Source organism: Sciurus carolinensis, chromosome 12 (assembly GCF_902686445.1).
Source record: "Sciurus carolinensis chromosome 12, mSciCar1.2, whole genome shotgun sequence".
Classification (NCBI taxonomy): Eukaryota; Metazoa; Chordata; class Mammalia; order Rodentia; family Sciuridae; genus Sciurus; species Sciurus carolinensis.
This window is the reverse complement of record NC_062224.1, coordinates 5,591,800-5,605,401: the sequence shown is the minus strand read 5'-3', so window position 1 is coordinate 5,605,401 and position 13,602 is coordinate 5,591,800. Positions and strand designations below refer to the sequence as shown.

Here is a 13,602-nt window from a genome sequence, read left to right as displayed (position 1 = left end):
TTCTGGCTGAGATGAGCATTTAAATAAGTGGGTTCAGTAAAGTCTGTTCTCCCCAAAATGGAGGGGCCTGGTCTAACCTGTGGAAGGTTGGAATAAGACAGAATCGGAGGGAGGAGGAATTTATCCCTCTTTTCCTTGTGCTGCAGCTGGGACAGCCTTCCTAGCTCACCTGCCTTCTGATTGGGATCCACACCACCAGGTCCTCTGGTTCTCAGACCGTCAGGTTGGGACTGAACGATGCCACCAGCCTTCTGTGTCTCCAGCTTGCAGGTGACACATCACAGGACTCTAGATCTCATAAACATAAGCCCATGTCTTACAAAAAATATGAGAGACAGAGACAGATGACAGACAGACAGACAGACAGACGGATAGATAGATAGACCTCTCCTGTTGGTACTATTTCCCTGAAACCTCTAAAGTTGGCTTCTGAGGAAACCTGGCCTAAGGGTCAAAGAAGCCACCTCCCTGAGGTGCAGGTGTGAACCCCATTCCCCCTACTCTGAGATGGGTGCCCTCGGGATCTCGGTTAAGGTAGACACCCTCCCTCTGACTCCTCTCCTTGAGCAAACCACAGACCTCAATCCACAGAGGCCCACCCACACCCTGGGGCCTGCAGGGCCTCTGGTCCTCTGGTGCCCTGGTTCCTTCCTCTGATCTTAGGTGTTGGCTAAGGGGCTCCTTACTTTGTTATCAGATCTGTGATTCTTCTCAGGAGTTCTCAATACTTGGCTTGAAGGTTTTAGCAGAATATCCAAACTCGGCACTCCTAACTGAGACTCTCTGGTAAGAGTTTTAAAGAACCTTCAGTAGCTGATCAACAGTGAAATGGGCAGTTGGAACCGGAAAATGCTTCATGCCCATTCTGTTCTTTTTGAGGCAATCTCCACCAGCTTAAAGAAAGGAGGCACAGTCTTGACCTGGGGTCAGGGAATGGAATGATTCCTACCCACGTCTCTCGCTACCACCAGAGAGAAATGATTAGCTGCCTGGAAAAAGGGCCACGTGAGTTCAAGCCGCGTGTGAGCAATCAGGTGCATCTGTTTGTGGATCATTGCAAGAGTTTACAAGACACAACCTCTGTATTTCTCTGCAGTGAGCAGTGGATGCCTCAGAAACGATGCTTTCTTTGAAACCAGACGAGTGTAACTCAGAACAGAATTATGCTGATGCTTCATTTTTAAATATCAAAACATTATTTCAAAGAAAATAACAAAATATCAAATTACCAGCTCTACTGTAAATGTAAGAAAAGTGCTCCCCTTGGTGTGTGGCGGGCCACATGTTTTGCAAGGACCCCCCTCTTTCTGTGATCTCTGGGCAACTTTGAATTCTCTCCCTCTGTACTCGTTCAGTACAGCAAGGCACAAGTTATAAGGACCATGTTCAAGGCTACCAAGTCACAGTAAAAATGACCCATTGGCATTTGACAAGTGAATGAAGACAGCACTCCAAAAAACGAAAAATCAGGAAGAATTAGGAAGACGCTTTTAATGGCAGACAAGTGATTTTACTGCTCAGTATTTCCCAACCTGACACATTTGTCTTTTAATCCTTTAGGTTTGAATGTGCATGAGTGAGAACTTAAGTGGTTTAAAATCCTAAACTGATACATGTGATTTGCTCATCTTGTTTCTCCCCATAGTTTAACAAGTTTTAAATGCTTATTAAGTTCAATACCTTATTTGCTTGAATGTCACTTCTGTCAAGTTTTCCAGAGCAACACAACTCCAGTTTGATCAAGTCAGTAACAAGATGAGTGCTCTTTGTTTTAACTGACCTCGTTGTGAATTTTTCCAGGAAAGTGCATCTTATAGTAGCATCAAAACTTTGCCGACTCATCCATGTACAACAACGGCCCTGCTTTCACTGGGTCCTTGAAATCATTTCACAAGCCCTGGCACTTCCCGGTGCTCACGGGGTGCCCGGGCACCCTGCATCCCCCTGGAGCTGTCCCCCACTTATCATTACGCCTGATTAAAAAGTCACTTGCCAGAGGACGAAGCCTTTCTCTGGGACACACAAGCTCAGTGCCTCTGCGTGATGGTCTCCAGAAGGGCCAGTCTCCCCTGCCTTCACCAGCTGCTATGCAGGCCCCTTGCCCCTTATCCCTCATTGTCTCCAGACTCTCCACCTTTCCTAGCATCCAAAAGACCCACTGGAAGAGCTGAATTCTTGCCACTGGGGGCGTGTGGGCCCACCCTGAGGCTCCTCTCCTCGCCCTGCCTGCCTCTGTGTCCAGCATTCTCCCTGGGGTCTACTTCCTGACATGCAAAACGTGAGTTATATTGCAAGGCTGCTCCATCATCAGGAAGCCCTGGGTCTCTGCTCTGCAGTAAACCCCTCGAAACAGCAGGTGATGTGAAGCGCTCACAGAAACACGTGTGCAGAGTTGGCCTTTGCCCTTAGTGGGCACGATGAAGATATTCCTGTGTTACCTACTCATAATTGTTTTTTCTGCAAGCACGGTTGTCCCAGATTGGATTTCCATATGCTTTTTAAATACATTTTTAAAAGAAGATCTTCATGTGGGCTACCTGAGTATTGAAAGGTTACTCCATCGATAACCAGTTATTATAATTCCTCACCTGTATCTGCCTCCTTCTCAGCTGTTATTGCTAGGATGGCATAGCGTGGTGTATGTACCCTTCCCCCAACAAAGAGCTCATTCTAATTCAGTGTAACTCTCCAAGTTGAACTCCAGAGCTGCCTGACCCATCTACCTACTGTTCTCTCTAACAGCCTGTGAGCTCCGAACCCTCAGTGTTAGAGCCAGACTCTGAGACATGGGCCTGTCCAAGAGGTCTGTGTAACTGAGAGTGTCAGGACAAAGCCCTCAGTAAATGAGGCTTGGAACTGCCTCCGCTGCTAAGAATGAAGGGCACGTTTATGAGTCTCCAGCTCTTGTAGGCTACCCGTGGGGAAAAAATAAGATAAAGCCTTCATACAGAAACAGCCACCCCGGTGAACTAAATGAAATTAATTGAACAAAATCCAGGAAGGAGAAACGTGGGAGGCACACATCACAGCGTGAGTCCAGCAAGGTCACCAGGACATTCATCAGGAGGACTCAGAGCGACCCATCACTCACAGAGCCAGCCGAGCCTCGTGTAGATGCAGGCGTCTCAGAGGACCAGGTGGCAGGTCCAGCAGCTGCTGGGACGGAGCTTGTGGCGTGCGGACACAGTCTGTGACCTGGTGTTCTTATCCTTCTCTGGACAGATATTAGATTTTGGGTTGAGACTGTGGGCTTGCACCCGGAAAGAAGCAGGCGAGGACGCAGACAGGTCTCTCGCCCAAGCGTCCCGCGTTGTGGGAGGAATGTAGAGTGGTCAGCGCCACCATGCACCACCGTTCCTGACGTGCTGACCTCGGGTCACATTTCCTTTCCCAGCTGGCCTGGATATTTCTGAAATCCAAGTGCATGGGGACCTTGGGACCTCTGGACAATGCAAGGCTGTGGACCGGCTCACTGCTCTCGCCCAGTGGTATCTCCCCACCCTTCCAAGACCAGGAAATCTGGAGACATCATGTCCCGGGGAGCAGGTGCTAATGCTGTCAATCACAGACTCCCAGCATTCCACAGAATTCCCTAGGCCTGGTGGGATAGGTGCCAGGATTTCTGCAGACCTGAGGCTGAGGCCAGTGCCCCCATCACTTCATGTATAGGAAAGGGTCTCTTCTTTCCTCAAAACTCCTGCCACCTTTGGATTGTTCCCTTCCTAAGTCCAAGTTTCACCTGAAGTAGGGAACTCCAGACAGGAAGAAATGTGGAGAACCTAACTCTGTCTTAGTTTTGCCAGAGACCTTCCCACCATCCCTACATTCCTCCAGAAGATTCTCAGCTTGCCCAGTCGCCTGATGCTAATCCATCACTGAATCACGCTCTTGCAATGGTGGAGGCTGGCTTTAAATGTTGTGTTTGTCACATTGTGTCATTCTGGAACTCTCCCAGGGTGCTAGTTCTGCTCTGTTTACAAATGAGGGAATAGAAATTCAGAGAGGCGAGGAATTGTGTATGCTCAGTGGCATGAATAATTAATAAAGAGACAAGAGGAATGCTCTCTGGCGCAAAGCCTGTGCCATTCAGGCAAGTGGGCTCACGGTCTCGAGTCATCCAGAACTCTCTGAGAAAGGGACCCACTGCCCATGTCAGAGGAGTGGATGCTGGAGGGCTGGGGTGGCCTTAAAGAAGGGGTCACAATGGAAGGAGCCTGAGCCCTGGGTGGAAGGGGTGGATGGAGCAGCCACCAACAGATTCCCAGGTCTGTCTTGGAAATCGGTTGTCAGACTCCACCAGCTGCTGTGAAGCTGAGAGGAAAGGGGTAGAAATGCAAGCGAAGACACAAGTTTCTCTTGTGAGTTAGGGTGCTGGCCAGGCCTCAGGGTGCCGAGTCAGTGGGTGGGGGAGGCAGAGTTCTCCCTGCAGAGCGCAGCCCACCTCAGAGACTCTGGAGACTCAGGTGCTGCTGCAGTGCATCTTCAGTGTGTTGGCAGTGGTGACAGAGGAGACAGGGATGGGCCCAGCGTGAGCCTACACTGACAATCACTAGGAACTCAGCAAGACCAACTCCTGAGCATCCTTGAAACCCACCCAGAGGCACAAAACTAAATGCAGATATTGTAGGGGATTTTGGTGACCCTTGGTGTGGGGGGGTAAATGTCAACATAGGAAGAGTTGTTATTGCTAATTTGGTTCCATTTTAACCCCAAAGATTATGTGGCCTGAGGCATGAGGAATGAAATGTTCCAGTTACAGGGATGCTCATTATTTAGAGAAAACATCACCATCGTCACCATCGTTATTAGCATCAGAAACACCTGCAAGCAAGAGGGTGATAAATACTCTTATAAATAAAACTTTGGTATATGAGTTGAAGAGCACAGGTGCAGCATGCATTCCGCCATCCGGGTCGATTGTGACTTTGATCGTCCCTGCCTTTCACACCCACTCTCCACCATTGAGATCGCCTCAGGACAGAGCGCCAGCCTGGCAAAGGTCTCACGTGCTTGCTGAGCCGGACGCTTTGTGGTTTTGCTCTGGACTGACCTCCACAAATTGATAAACTCGAAGCTCAGTCCAGGAGACTAATCCCTACGTTGTTGGAAAGCAAAACCTTTCCCTTGAACAGACTTCAAAGGGAAACCTCAGCGGGCCTACCGCATACCAAGTGATCTTGCTTCATGGGGTCGGTCCCTAAATCCATTTCCACACAATGTCTGGCTTTTAGTAACTCAGTCAGAAATGAGAGAATCAAAGACGCACACCTCAAAGTGCAAGCATGCCTGACCACAGCTAATGCCATGGGAGGATGCTCTCCCCGTGGAACCCACAGGATGGAAGTACTACTGCCATTAACCAGGCGCTTCTGCAGAGGACAGGGTGGTGTGCTTTCATCTTGGTAGCCAAAGCTCATTAGAGAAGAATCCCTAGTCTCTGTGAGAGTTCTGCAGCTGTTACCTGAGACCAAGACATAATGTTCTTGTATGCTTTGTTTTTAAGGAATCTGTTATGTTGGGAATAAAGTTTCGTTAGTAATTGTGACATTTTTCTCTTTGCGTAAACTTTTCCAGTTAGAATGTTTTCGGTGCCATTGTAATGTAACCAAAATATGGAATCGCATTTACATTACTGATTTATCGTGTCAGCGATAGAAGCATTTTAGTTTCAAAGAAAAACAAAAGCCTGTTTAATCATTAACAAAATAATGAAAGCTTATTACAGAAATCAGGAAAATACATAAAAGAAGAAAGAACTTGAAAATCACCTGCCATCTCAGTGTCCAGAGAAGTGACAGCTTTGGTTTTTCTTTCATAGATTTTCTGCTGAATGTAATTTTTACATAACTGCACTCATGTCAAAAATAGCAATCATCAGTTGCCTACCAAGAGGGACTGGAATAGTTGATACAGGGGAAAGCAACTTCAGAACTGAAATGCACAAAACTGGGGTTACCATAGTTAAGATATTTAAGCAATCATAAATATGTCATCAAATGAATACGATATTCAAATACCTTAATTATTCTAATAAATATTTATTAAATATGTACTACATCACCAGGCATTGTACTCTGTTCATTTGCAATCTAATTGAATGTTTGTAATAGAATGTGTTTATTATTCCAAGCATTGAGATCAATATCTGGAGCTGTCTGGATGTCAGCCTTCAGTGTCTAATAACACAGACACTGACTGTGTTAATCCTCTGGTTCTGGAAGGGTGAAGAACAGTATCTACATATACAAGCATATCTACCTTGTGCGGCACTTACTCTATCTCCTTGTGAGCCACTGATGTCTGCCTAAAACCCTATAGAAGTTTTCTTTTTTTACTCCAATGAAGCAATAGTATCAGACCCTAAGGGTTAGACAATAGGGGGATTTGAAACAATGAGATTGAGCAGTTCATGATGGAATTACTATACAAAGCAGACATCCTCACTCCCGTCATCGCAGAATCTGAAATTCCTTCCAAGGGGTCATTTTTTATGTTTTATAAAACAAATCCCGCCAGTCATGGTGGCCCATGCCTGTATCCCAGCTACTCGGAAGGTTGAGGCAGGAGGATTTCCAGTTCAGGGCAGTTTAGCAAGGCCTTACCCACTAGAGCAGGAACACTCTGAGCAACAAAATAAATACAGAGGTGTGGAAAATAACCTGATATATAAGATAAATATCCATAAATCACTAGGTGCACCGGTGCCTGCCTGTTAACCCAGTGACTTGGGAGGTGTAGACAGGAGGATCACAAGTTCAAGGGCAGCCTGGGCAACTTAGGTCTCAAAGAATATGAAGGACTGGGGACAGAGTTCACTGGTAAAGCATCATTGGGTTCAGTCACCCAAAAAGAAAAATAAATAAATATCCATGAACACATAGTGATATGAAAAAGTATCCATTGATGAACGATTGGAGAAGACAAATCTCTTGTTGCACAATTCCAAATATGTGTGCAGATCCCTGGCTTCCCGGAGATGCAGTCCAAGCCTCACCCCTTACTGGGCTGTGCACAGTACCTCTGTCACAGACCACGGCATGGAAGGGGTGGGCAGAGACACACGGCAGTGGGGAAACCTGACAAGCACGTTGACCAGGTGACCAAGGACACTATCGTCAGCCAGAAGCCAGGTGGCTCGTATGTACCCTCACTGTGATGTCAAAAGAATAGAGCTTGCCTCTGCGACCTTCCTCCTGAACACCGGAGCCTGGTTCCAACCACAACACAAACACCAGAAAAATCCCCACAAAAGACAAGCTACAAAATACTGAACCCTGCTTCTCAAAATTAGCAAACTCTTCAACTCCAAGGAAACTCTGCAAAGCTGACACAGTCGGGAGAAGCCCGAGGAGCCCTGTTGATGTTGGGGTGTGGTGTCCAGGGTCAGATCCTGGAGCAGACGGAGGACATGGGGTCAGAGGCCAAGGAAACCTACCTCAGTAGGAACTGGATTGGTAAAAGTGCAGGGGTTTTCCTCAGAAAGCAACTTCTGAAGAGTACGTGCCCCTCTGGAGAGTTCTACAGGTAATAACAGGCCACACCCTGCAGGTGACCCTACTCATACTCAGAGAGTAGCAGTGAAGGCCACCTTCCCAGTTCCAGCTGTCATTTCAACAATCAGGGGCCACAGAGGAAAGAGGACCTGAGGAGAGGTTTTTTCTTTATTTTCTATTTAAAGACTGCCTTTTGATTCATCATACTCAAATGGGGTCCATCATTTCCTTTCTATGGTTGTGAGTGATATAGTCGCACCATTCATGTAATCACACATGTACATAGGGTGATGATGTTTGTCTCAGTTCACCATCTTTCTTATCCCCTCCCTCTCACTTCCCTCCACATAATCTAAAATCCCTCCATTCTTCTTTCACCCCCCCACCCCCATTTTATATATCATCATCCACTTATCAGGAAAACATTCAGCCTTTGGTTTTTTGGGGATTGACGTATTTCACTTAGCATGATATTCTCCAATTCTATCCATTTATCTGCAGTTGCCATAATATTATTCTTCTTTATGACTGAATAAAATTCCATGGTGTATATATACCACAGCTTCTTTATCCATTCATCTGTTGACAGGCATCTAGGTTGGTTCCACAATCTAGCTATTGTGAATTGAGTTGCTCTAAACATTGATGTGGTTGCATTACTATAGGATGCTAATTTTAAGTCCTTTGGTTATAGACGGAGGAAAGGGATAACTGGGTCAAAAGGTGGGTCCATTCCAAGTTTTCTGAGGATTCTCCACACTGCTTTCCAGAGTGGCTGCACCAATTTGCAACTCCATCAGCAATCTAAAAGTGTGCCTTTTCCCCACATCCACACCAACATTTATTATTGTTTGTGTTCTTGATAAAAGCCATTCTAATTGGAGTAAGATGAAATCTAGAGTTGTTTTAATTTGCATTTGTCTATTTATTAGAGATGTTGAACACTTTTTCATGTATTTATTAATCGCCTGTATGTCTTCTTCCATAAAGTGTCTGTCTAGTTCCTTGGCCAGTTTCCTTAGAAAAGAAAAACCCTTTAGTTTGTGAAGAACTCTTCTGCGTGATGGGTGGAAGGTACAGGGGAGATGCTGGCAAGGTGAAGGGGCTTCACCAAACACAGACTAATAGGCCCGGGGAAGCCAGGTCTGTGAGCTGCAGGCCACCCGGAGAAGGGGCATCTGAGACGCAGAGACAAGAGGCAGCGGGGCCAGCAGAACAGATGCCCACGTAGGGAGTTTGGCCAGGTTCAGGAGACTGGCCACCGATGGAGCAGACTTGAGAGAGGCATGGCTGCCAGATTCTTCCAGCGGATGGTCAGCGCTCAGCCTGGCTCACCTGCAGGCTCAAGGTGGGACCGGAGGGGCAGGAACCGGTGATGTTATGACTCAGACCGGGAAACACAGAGCTGGCCCACTTTCCACCACTGAGTCCCCTGCCGGCAGCACAGACAAGAGTCAGGGAAAGAGAGCAGATCATGTTCTCCTGCAGCCCGCGCTCCTCCACCGCTGCCCAGGCAAGCGCCTCTGCACCTCCGCGCTCACCTCCGCGCTCACCTCCGCGCTCACCTCCGCTCCTCCAAGGCCCATGAGAGGGACCAGAGGGAGACGGCTTGGAAGCCACGGCTGCCCTCAAATCAGGAGGCTGGACGTGAGTTCGGCCCTCGGTGGTCTGCTTCCCCCTCGGTACTACATTGGTACGTTCTGTAAAGTTCATCCTCCCCATCACCATTTCGGAGTTACTCAGCACCTATCTTCAAGACCTCATCAAGAAAGAACAGAAATACGGAGGACTTGAACTTGAACGACTTTTCATAGGTCAGTCTCGTGCAATAAAAAACTGGGCGTAAACTCAGATCAGAGATTGGCAGGGCCACTTGGCACTCTGGCACTCCCTGGAAACCCCCGTGTGGGCTTGCAAAGCCAGGTTAGTCCTCACTGGAAAAGGTCCCTGCTGTCTTGTGGTCCTGCCCGCCACGCGCCACGCAGGAGAGAGGGGCAAGCAGGAGCTTTGTGGATCACAATTTGCCCTCCTTGTCTTTCTACTTGGTGAAATAAGAACAGGTTTGAAATCCACAGAGTCCACATGGATCCATTTGAAACGAAGGTCCTCATGTATCCCTAATTTAGAACAAAGTCTGCAAAAGGAATGAATAAGATCAGAGTCAGGACCATTCCCAACCAACTTTGTTCTCCGTGCCTGATGATATATAAGCATGGACTGGGGCAATCAATGTTAGAGTCACATTCAATACCAGGTTAGAACATAGCTTGGTAAAATGAATGACCTGTCTGTTCTTTTGCTTCAGATTCACGAAATATTACAGCCCAATGGTGCTGTTCCACTCCACAGGACAGCAGGAAAAGGTCATGACTAATCCTAGGTTTTATTTGCGGACACTGAATTTTTCTTCACATTGCTTTCCAGCTGTTGGGGGGAAACAAAACGAAGCAAAACCAAACACTAAATCCCTCCCTGGATCGGTTACTTTTTTATCCCATTGATCAAATTCGATTGGCTTAACTGGTACCTTCCCAGTTACGCACATGAACGTCTGTCATCCCCTCCCCTCTCCCAATTTGCCTCAGTTGATATGAATATCATACGAGTACCAATTAGGTGATTGATTCATTCAATTATGAGGAAGTCCTCTTGCTGACGAATGGTATGAAAGTAACGAGGCTTCAAATAAAAAGCACCCAACACGAGAGAAGCCGTCCAGCCTGTTGGGTGCTCACTCTTGCTGGACAAGGACTCCTTGGAATTCTCTCTGTGACCAAGACTTTGTAGATCTACCTCATTACAGCGTCTTTGTAGATCTCTCTTTACAAATCCAACACACGTTTTTCCTAGAACATCAGTGGTTAAGCCCATTTATCCATCATCTAGGCAGGAGCCTGCACACACCATCAGGAGATCAAGGCTCTGAACTACAGTTGACACATTCTCCTAAGCAGATGCAGCCTGATTCCATCTCCAGGGGCGGTGCCTGGGGCGGGATGTTTGTTACTTCAAAGCCCTCCACTGCCCTCTTTTTATTTTTGTTTTGACTCCCACATTTTTGCTGGTGTTCTTCAAGTCCTAGGACCATGCACGTTTTCAGCCTGGCCTGAGAGCGTCATGGAACACACCAATACACAAACTGTCCCCACATCGCCACCATTCCCAATCACCGCAGGTTCAGAAATCAAAGTCCGCTGAGTCTAGGTCTTTTCCACAAACTTTATCTTTCAGATTTGCTTTTCCTCTCTGCCTTAAGGTTGGCTTTTTGCTGGATGTACCAAGTTTCTCATTAGAGAAGTCTTAATCAGAAAAATGGCCAGTGTTTACATCCCAGGACACAGACACATGCCCACCAAAAGACCCTTCCCCTGTTTTGACTGTCAGGCAGAGAACAGCTTTTACCTTCAGATTGGCTGGATTCATATTGAACCTCAGAATAGAGATATTTTCTGAAATGTCATGAAGGACAGATTGAAAATGCCTTCATCATATTTGGTTCCACTTGACCACTTGAATTTATCTTCCAGAATTCATTTTTAATGTCACATTTTCATAAGATGCAATGAATTGGGAAGAACTTTCAAAAAGGAGTCAGAAAATGTTGATCCTAGCCCCCATCTCTTACTCAGTGCTCAACATTAAACATGTACCAGGAGCTGTTCAAAGCACTGCCGGGGAAGAGGACAAACAACTTTTGCCTGTGGGGAGCTCCCAGTCTGGAATGGGGAGGCACCCAGGACCATGGGCCATTGGTAAGCCCAGGGGGCAGAAGCGGTCACGTGGTGACTGAGCTTGGATGAGGAGCCTCATGCCTTCAGCAAAGGTTTCTAGAGAGAGCAAGTACTGAGCAGAAGGAAAGAAGCAGCAGCCCTGAGATAGAGATGCTCCCCACAGAGACAACCATTGGCAGGGCCAAGAAGCAGCCAGGGATAGCAGTGGAAATGAAAATGAGGTAGTTCCTGTTCTAGGACGAAGCCCAAAGCTGCCCACAGTGGATGAGGCTGGACACACAGGAAGGAGTATGACCCCAGGAGACCCTCAGTGACGTGCTCAGTACACTTATCCTTGGGACATGGGCATTATCAAAGGGTGACAGGCAGAGAAACTCCCACCATGATTTCTGTCTTACGAGTCTCACTCTGACAGCGAGGTGAGAGCTTCAAACTAGACAAGAACAGTGACCAGACTGAGTACAAAACAGAACCCTGACCCACAGCCTGCAGCAACGTGCCAAGACACCCACACACACGGACATGAACAGCCCAAGAAGCAGGTCTGTGGCAAGGCAGAGGTGCAGGAGGCCAGACCCTTTCAGTGACGTGGATGAACCTGGAAGATCTTATACTAAAAAAAAAAAAAAAAATTACGACTTATCTCATTTGTCCTAATAACCCCGAGGAACTAGCTACTCTTACCCCTCTCACCCTCCCCCCGACACACTGTATAATTATGGAAACAACCAGAGAATGTAAGCAATTTGCTCAAGTTTATAAATTTAGTAAATTTAAAGTGGACATTGGAGCCCTTGATGAATCAGGATAGGTTTGTTATGCTATAGTAAAATATAAAATGTAAAATTTCAATGACTTAAAACAATGAAAGTTCATTTCCCTATCATGTTACATGTTCTTCACAAGCTGATAGCAGGGGCCTGCTCATCACAACCATTTTTTTTAAGAATTGACCATCTCTAAATTCACTATTGCTTATAACACAGTGGGCAAGAAATAATGAAACAGAGTGTTAAATTAAATGCTGCAGCCCAGCAGTGAATCAGATCCTTCCCACATTCCTTCTCCATACAAAGTTTATCAGCTGGTCCCATTCCTGAGTCACAAGTAGGTCCAGTTATAATACAGAAAGTGGAAGTATATGGAAAATACACATAGCAACTGCCACAAAGTCTATCCACCTGGGACCTGAATCCTGATTCTTTCCAATATGCCAGGAAAGACATCATAATCATTCACAGAACACTTACGTCTCTTATATTATACAGATAAAATTAACACTTGAAAAAGGTAGAGTTAATGTATAAGTACTTTTTATTCTTCTCTGAATATAAACAATGATTTCACAACATAAAGATCTAATTGGATCTCTGATTTTTTTCCCTTAAACTTCATTTTTGCTTTCTCCTAGGGAATATTTCATAACCATCATGTTATCAACTGTATTGAGTTTTTACTTCTTAGTAACAAGTTAACAATAACTCAGAGTTCTACAGAAATACCCTGGTGCAGTCCCTCAGAGGTGCCAATCAAGCTGTTGGAGGATGCATTCTCATCTGAAGGATTGACTGGGGAAGAATCAACGTCCATCCTACTAGGCATGGTCCACACTCAGAGAGAGTGAGAATTACATTCCACCTAAAGGACAGAATATCTACATAAATTTATAATTGTTCTGCACAAGAGACTTATATGTGTTTTCCCTGAGTTACTAAATTATCTAATCATTTTATATCAGTATGATTTCATGAGTATTTATTTTATATCCTTGGCTATAATCCCATACTACTGTTTAAAATGTAGTGTTAGAACTTCATTCCAGTCATGAGAAAAGCATCAGGAAAATACCAGTTGGAGGTCATTCAGTTCACTCTGCATGAATTCTACAAGATACCTGGCCAAAATTTTTCAAAACTTCCAAGGTCATCAGAAACAATTAAAGCCTAAGAGACTGACACTACCAAGAGTCACCCAAGGAGACATGTTGAGGAAAAAATCACATGAGATCCTGGAAGGAGAAAAAAAGGATGTTAGATTACAACTCAGAAACTACAAAGAATGTATGGATGTCAGTTAATATAATATACCTTCATTGGTTCAGAATTGTAGTAAAGGCACAGCCCAATGTAAGCTCTTAACAACAGAGGGAATGAGGCATGAGGTACTTGAAATTCCCTGCATTATCTTAGGGACTTACAGTGAATCTCAAACTTCTAAAACAAAAACATATTAAAACATAGAAAGTTATTTTGGGATAAGTTAATTCAAATTACTTACATGTAAGGACTTTGATATTTATACAAATCACCATCAAGATTTGCTACCTGAGGCACTTTTCATGTGTCAGTCCTCACTATTGAGGATAGAATCTTTGAGGT

General features: G+C 45.6%; 1 pseudogene; it reads left to right on the top strand.

The window, feature by feature from the left end:
- The first annotated feature begins 8,873 nt into the window (after positions 1 to 8,873).
- The window catches only part of LOC124961948 (heat shock cognate 71 kDa protein-like), a 119,338-nt pseudogene continuing 114,609 nt past the window's right edge, over positions 8,874 to 13,602 (top strand).